This window comes from Lytechinus pictus, unplaced genomic scaffold, assembly GCF_037042905.1.
Source record: "Lytechinus pictus isolate F3 Inbred unplaced genomic scaffold, Lp3.0 scaffold_22, whole genome shotgun sequence".
Classification (NCBI taxonomy): Eukaryota; Metazoa; Echinodermata; class Echinoidea; order Temnopleuroida; family Toxopneustidae; genus Lytechinus; species Lytechinus pictus.
Window position 1 is genome coordinate 1,211,139 of NW_026974142.1, and position 8,155 is coordinate 1,219,293.

At 35.3% G+C, this 8,155-nt stretch overlaps 1 long non-coding RNA gene across 1 annotated transcript; it reads left to right on the plus strand.

The window, feature by feature from the left end:
• The first annotated feature begins 3,641 nt into the window (after positions 1-3,641).
• Positions 3,642-7,305, plus strand: LOC129260065 (uncharacterized). The gene is made up of 3 exons (XR_008584441.2): positions 3,642-3,689; positions 6,573-6,675; positions 7,243-7,305. It is a non-coding gene; the product is annotated as an uncharacterized LOC129260065 (long non-coding RNA).
• Positions 7,306-8,155: the final 850 nt, after the last annotated feature.

Consider the following 8,155-nt stretch of genomic DNA (forward strand, 5'->3'; position numbering starts at 1 on the left):
AATGAACTCGTTTTTATTCGGTTTGATGTGCTTGCGCTGGTTGGATGGATGGGCTTGCTTTGATTGGTTGGTTGGTTATTATGATCATATGGATTCACGCCCTCCAAGTAGTTATTTTAGTGGATCCCCTCATTTCCAACCAAGCTATTAATACTTTTGTACAAATTTTAAAATTTTTTCTGTAGTGGACCGGCAATTACAATTGATATGTATTTGCAATTTTTTTATGCGCACTATGATGCATATTTAATTTGTGTTTGTATTTGGTAATGATGTACAAGATGAACTGAAATTTGTTTGGTGGGTAGATGGGCTTTATTGGCTGGTTGGCTGTGCTTGTTCTGATTGACTACACTTGCACAAATTTTCATAATTTGCAGTTGATTTGTAATTATAATTGATGTGTATTTGTGTTAATGCATTTGATGCATATTGATTGGTACCGTAATTTTTTTGTGATGTACATGACGGAAGTTCAAAATGAACTTGTTTTGTTTGGTTGGATGTTTAGGCTTGTTATGATTAGTTGATTGGTTATGATCATAGCGATCCACGCTCTATCAGCAGATCCTTTAGAAAGATCCCCTCAGTTTCAACCAAGCTGATAATACTATTGTACAAATATTGAAATTGTGTCCGTAATTGACTTGTTATTACAATTGATATGTATTGTCATTGTTTATGCATCATATGATTTATAATTGATTTATGTTTGCATGTGGTAATGATGTACAAGGTGAACTTAAACTCGTTTGGCTAGTTAGATTGGCTTTACATGGTAGGATGGTTGGATGGGCTTGTTATGGTTGGTTGGTCGAGATTGGTATGGTTGGTTGGTCGGGCTTGATATGGTTGGTTGGATGGGCTTGTTTTGGTGTTTGGCCTGATTACTGAGTATATTTTCTTATATCGGTCAAATTTCAACACCAGGGGGAGGCACTGTATACTAAGTATGTCAAGAAAATCGGGAAAGGGGAACCCAACTTTCCAAAGTCTCCTGGTTTTGAAGTCCGGCTGGATGTCTTCCGGCAGGTTCCCCTTCCAAGAATTCACGTTCTGGTCTTGAAGCCTCTCCCCCAATTTTATTTCACACATGAGATAATCTTGTATTGAATAGATGATAAATGTAAAGAGGGGAATCCGCACCCCAGGAAATACCTGTCCTGGGATCCCGTTGGATCTCTTCCTTCTGGGAGGTCACGTGACCCGGTTTCCCCCTTAAAATCTGGTTGATTGTGGCTTGATGAATATTGTTTAGAAACTGTGTACTTGTTAAAATATTGTAAATGTCGTTTTAATGATTCTGGGAAAATCCCCCAGAGGCAATAAAGTTGAGAAACGGCAATTTCATGTTCGATCTGTATTTATTCTTGCAATTTCATTTCGGTGAATATCCTTTTACTTTCCAGCTTTTCGTAGGTACTTCAATACACTGTGATGAGCACTAATATATAAATGCAAACTACCGGTAATATTATCAGTTTAATATTACTATTATTATGATTGAATCATCCTTCTTTAGTGTCTTTCAGAATTATATTTGACATTTTTTCAGAGTATCTTATTCATAGTGATAAATGTAGACAGTAAATTCAATCTTTGTATCATATAAACGAGTTTTGATCTAATAAAAAAAAAACGACAGTGTACTGAATAAACTAATCTATCTACTATAAATGTACATATGTTTTGTTTATATATTGTATTCCAGGTGTGTTATCAGGAGAAAACATTATTTTTTTTATCGAATCGTGTGACAAAACATACAAAAAAATTAATATACAACAAATAAATATAATTTATACATTCATGTAAAAGAAAAAATCAACATATGGTAAGAGGTAACCAAAAAGATTAATATCTTTGAAGGCAGTTGTCCCTTTACAAGTATTTTATCAATCATTAATTATCATAACGTAATCATTATACATTCACACATCAAACACAGAATCACCCACACCCAACACACAAAGAGAGAAGAGAGAGGGGGAGGAGGGTACATGTATGTTTAGAAAAGGGAATCAATACGAATAACCACTAATTAATTGACTTTTAAGTAAAATTTTTTTTGAGGAGGCAGTTGAACAAGAACGAATTATAGGATTTAAATTGTTATAAATTCTAGGTCCTGCATGTTTTACAGAATTATGAATTTGATTATTAGAGGTCAGTGGAAGATGAAAATGAGAAGCTGAACGAGTATTATACTGATGAAAATCATTATTATAATTGAAAAAAATTCATAATGTTTACAGGTGCCATTTCCTGTTTAATATAATACATCAAAACTGCAACTTTAAATTCATAAATATGATAAATATTTAGTGTTTTTAATTCAAAGAAGAGGGGGGCAGATGATGCATAATAGGAAGATTTAGTACAGATACGTAAGGCTTTTTTCTGCAATTTATGAAAGGGTTCTAATTATTTTTTTCCTATATTTCCCCAAGTAATATTACAATAATAGATAAAAGGAAGTACAAGTGAGTTGTACAACATAAATAATTGTTTTTCGGGTAAAATAGAACGTAATTTACTGATGATACCAACATTCTTGGAAATCTTATTAAGTAAATTCATGCGATGGTCTCGAAAAGAAAGTTGATCAACCAGTAAAACTCAAATGAAGTTTACGGACTTTGAAACGTTCAAATATAAATTATTTATTTTTACTTTAACTTTGTGGTAAGGAGACTTAATATTTGATTTGGAGAAAAGCAAAATACATGTTTTATCATAATTGATTGCTAACTTATTGGAATCAAACCAGTCGATAAGTTTGCGGAGTTCTTTATTTGTCTTACGCAGGAGTATATCAAAATCTTTGTGTGAAGATACAATGTTGGTATCATCAGCAAACAAAATGAAATGGAAAAATGATGAAACATTACATAAATCATTGACATATAACAGAAAAAGCAGGGGGCCGAGTACGGACCCCTGCGGAATTCCGCATTCCGCATTATTATTAAAGGTTGTGTATTGTTTCCTATTCAATAAATAACTATGAAACCACTGAAGGGCTACAACACGAATTCCAAAATATGGCAATTTATATAAAATAATGTTATGGTCAATCAAGTCAATTGCTTTTGAAAAATCAAGAAAGATACCGAATGAATGTTAATTATTATGAATATTATGTAATAAGATATCATGTAATTCAATCAAAGCATGTTCACAAGAATGATTAGACCTGAAACCATATTAAGCGTTGGTTAATAAAGAATTATTACATATATGATGAATTATACGATTGTACATACTTTTTTCTAGTATTTTTGAAAAACAGGGCAATAGAGTAATTCAAATTCAAACTCAATTCAAATTCTAATTTATTTATTTCACTTCCATCAAACAAAAACAAATTGTATACCATATATAAACATAAATATTTGTATCCGTTGCAAAAAAAATTAATGATGCATATGTTGTGAAAAAAACACTTATGGGGCGTTGCAAGAAAGTTATGTTGCAATTGATTGCAAATCGACTGCAACTTTGCAGCCGATTCCGATCGACTGCAACTAGCAATCAATCGCCAATTTGCGTTGCAAGAAAAAGGCTTGCGATTGAACGCAAGTTGCAGCTGATCTGCAGACGATTTGCAGCTGTAAACAGGGTCTGCAGCACAAGACTAGCCGAAAAAGCAAAATAATGGCTCGCAACAATCCTGTTTGTGGAAGAGAGTAAGTAGAAAATATTCATTTTTCAGACAATTCTTTCTCCATTATGTATGTTTTTAGAGAATTTCTATATTTTAGACCTATGCCAGGGAAAAAAATTATTCTGAAAAAAGTGAAAATGTATCTTTATCGCCGGTCGAAATTTCACCTTCAACAAATTTTATACCGTACAATTTCAATCCCAGTCCCACACTTGACTTTTTGTGTCGGTAATGCACGGTTGTATCAACAACACGGCAGGTCATTGCCGGTGCAGTGCTGTTAAAAATCATCCAGAAGCAAGTAAATGTGTAGGCTCTAATTATGTATGAAACATCAAAAATGACCTTTAAAGATTATTTTTGTTCCTATTTGAAATGATTTTTTAAGTTATATCGGTTTCAACGGCGAATAGCCTTCCAGTAAATAGAAATTAAACTAGACTTCCATGACACTACAGTCTAGACATTTCCAAAAAAGATTCCTCTCCATTTGTCTATCTTTTTTTAAGAGTCTGTCCAACGTTACCTCGAGCGAAGTTCGTGCAGGCCCTACTCCACTTCACTACTGCTACACTACGCTCCACCTACCCGAACTTCGAGACTGAACTCTATCTGATATTCCGAGTGACAAAGGTGGGATTTAATGGGGAGAAGATATAAAATTCATGCAACATCACGATCTTTAAAAACAATTATAACTAATATTCTTACTTTACACCAAGTTTCACTTCTTTTCCATGCTTCTATCAGTCTAAAAATGGGTGATTTAGAGCCAACATGAAGTTCCTCACATAAATAACTAATTCGCTGCCGTATCGCACGTGCATGCAATGTTTTGAAATCCGCAGCAAATTATTTATACGTGTGAGGAACTTCATATTGGCTCTAAATCACCCATTTTTAGACTGATAGAAGCATGGAAAAGAAGTGAAACTTGGTGTAAAGTAAGAATATTAAATTTAATTGTTTTTAAAGATCGTGATGTTGCATGAATTTTATATTTCCCCCCATAAAATCCCACCTTTGTCACTCGGAATATCGGATAGAGTTCACGGTCTCGAAGTTCGGGTAGGTGGAGCGTAGTGTAGCGGTAGTGAAGTGGAGTGGAGCCTGCACGAACTTCGCTCGAGGTAGTCTACTGTTAACCTCCCTTTTTATGACTTTCCTTGGCCTGGCCTGGGATAAAGTGAAAATTTTGCTGTGTCGACTTTTGTCTTTAGAGGATAATTTATTTTTTTATTTTTATTTGAGGGGGGGGGGGGGGGGTTCTCCAGACTCCGTATATCTCGCCAGACAAGAAAAAACAACAAAGGTATAGGGGGTCTACATGTATTGGGCTACTTTTCAGAATCTATTGGCCACATCTGCCACATTCTTGGGGAAGTTTTAACATTGAATAGGATGTTGCCCGCCCAGGGCTCTTTTTTATTTTCTTACGGGCAGATTGCACAAGAGGTTCTTAGCAAGGACAGTCTATTTGTGTCGTTGATTTGTAATGATGTGCCGTATGAGTCACATTTTTAATATCCATCTCATATAAATATAAAAAGATATACATGTAAATACATTTATTTTTTTGATTCAATATGTAGATCTACTATGCCGGGGGGGGGGGGGTACTTAGATTTGGTTTGGACAAAGGTGTGCGGCTGTAAGTTCGAAACCCGTACCGATATTTACAGGTCATTTTTGCTAAAAAGGTACCCATTATTAGGGATTCATTACAGGGGCGGATCCAGGATTTCCAAAAGGGGGAGGGGGGCACATTTTCGCCTGGAAAACTTGACAAGCAAAAAAAAAAAAAAAGGTTATCGCCCAAAATGTAAGGTCATTTTGGATTTGGACCTAAGACATTGGAGTAGAATATGGACCCATGTTTAAGGACATTATCTAAAAATTGGGCCATGCTTAGGGATTTTCAAGCATAAAACCATTCGCCATGTTTAGGGATTTCTTCAAAAAAGGCGACCCATTCCCGCGGCATATCCCCATACGCCTTATCTCGTGAGTACCCCCCCCCCCGGGCTACTATGTAGCTGACTCTTGATTTTTATGCAAGCACATGAGGTGCTATATAGATGACAGATTTTTTTTTCACTTTAAATTGTTTAATGGATGATTACAATGCTTTTCCAGGTGCTTTCAGTTAAAGGGTGTCTCATTATTAATATTGAATGCATAATCATGATTTTTTTTTACATCTTTTCACATCAATCACAATACTCGGGGGGTGGGGGGCATATGGCATATGGTCCCCCTTGACATTTTTCAGAATAAATCTGCCACTCAAAATTTTATTTCCGCACCGCTGACTGACGTTTTACTTTCAAGTCTCACACAACTTTTGATACTAAATTTGCCATTCCCAGGTACAGGGTCAGGAAATTTTGCAACATTATGTTTGTTTAAGTACATGTCAGACAAAAATATGATTACATGTAAAAAGTCAATATTCATAACTGGGTAATTTTTTTTTATTGACAATAGTAATTTAATGTCACTGATGAACTTTGTCTTGAAAATAACAATAAAAAAACAATTTAAGAAGTTAAGAAAAAATATTAAAAAAAAAACATGAATTGAAAGGAATTTATTTTGATACCAGATTTTTTAAGTAAAGTTGTTAGGATTGCTCTAGAAAAGAATAAGTACACCAAAGTTTGGCATTCTATTACGAGCTTTTTTTAGTAAATTAAAGCACAAGGTATGATTTCATATTTTTTTTTAATTGCGCCGCCAATGGCTGAGGAACCATAGTGCCCCTCCCCAGGCCAGAAGTGACTTTAATCAAAACACCCTTGGACTACTATTATGATTAACACACTGGCAACTGAGCTTAACTTGTATATTAATTTCATGAATATGTTTTATCTCTTTGCGTTTTGCTTTTAATTGCTTACTACAGTTATGACAAAGAAGTCTGGAACCTCAGAACCACCATAACTGTGTCTGCTACAATGTGTGTTCTTGCAACCAGCTGATTGATTCATTTTATCAACTCTTGAATGGTAGGTTACATGTAAACTGTATTATTATTAATAATTCACCATGATTGTAATGCGGATGAGGGTGAAATCTGTACACATTGACCCGAGGATAATGCAAAATGAAAAAGGCTAACACAAATCTCTATCTTGACTGGACTTCTGAGCAATGAAGACATCCCATTGATGGGGGGGGGGGGGGGGGGAGGGGAGGGGTGGTTGTGCTCATCCAAGGTGTACTGTATGAAAGTGTGTATTTTGCTTTCATTGGTTTAATTTATTGCATATTCTAATTGCCATGATTCTTTTATGTGGCGAAAAACAATCAGTTCACACTTTTTTAGATTACATCATGGCAAATTGCCAATTACTATGGTCTCAGGAGTAAGCCACTATCCCTCTATCATATCATCATTTGGGTGCAAACAACGCCCTTACCAGCAGACATAGGGGCATTTTTGCACCGATGGGTGCACAAAAATGTTTTGCTAAGGGCGTTCTTGCACTGAAAGGACAAAATTTGAACTAACCCAAGCTATGTATAGTTATGGGCTTGCATTATTTCCCATATTATTATTTGTTTATGAACAGGTTGATTATCAGAACTGAATTCAGAGCTGCTCCTGTCTGTAGTAACATCATTATAAGAGTGGACAACAGAATGAGGGCGTTGCTTGTTTAAAAACTTCACTCCATGGAGCTCTCCAAATTCATCTCAAATTAGACTGCTTCTGGAAACCAGATTTGTTCCTTCAAGCAGAGACGCTTGTGGCTTTCCTGACTGGACTTCTATGGATTCTTCATGCCAACCTTAAGGACTGTGGTCTTCTGCATGATACACATCAATTTCAAACAAGACATTCTGTGGTGAAACACTTGATGTAGATGATATGAAATTTAACTGAATATAACTGAATCTCAGAAGTAATTACTCGGGAGCAAGAAACATTGAAAAATGAAAATAAAAGGTCCATTAATAATGAATGTCTTGAGCAGTGTTCTTTTTTGTGCACAGATCAATGGATCTTTTCAAGTCCAAGCAGGGATGTAGTCAATGCTGACCTCGAGGCAACATTTTGCCGGCCTTGGTCCGAGTCACTGTACATAATCTGTGGGAAGTTCTCTCAAGCTGCCTCATGACTCGGAAGAATCAGCCTCGACCTCATCCCTGTATGCAAGTGTGATATATATCTACGATGCAATCTCATGATTAAAGAGAGAGAAACAAGAGAGCTTCAGATTTTGAAGTGTAGCAATCTCCTGAAATGTATGTTTTACTTGAAAAATCAAACTAAAATTACTTAATTGGGCATGTTATCCATTATGATATGTATGAATGAAAGCATTTAAGCAATTTAGTGCTCTTGCAAATCATATTCTGAGTTGTATTTACTGCAAACGCTCAGAAATATTGATAAGCATTTGCCAGTGCATGAAGTGTTTTAATAAAGTGTGGCTTTTGTGCCTATGGAGAGTTATTATTTTTTCAACATTTCTTCATACA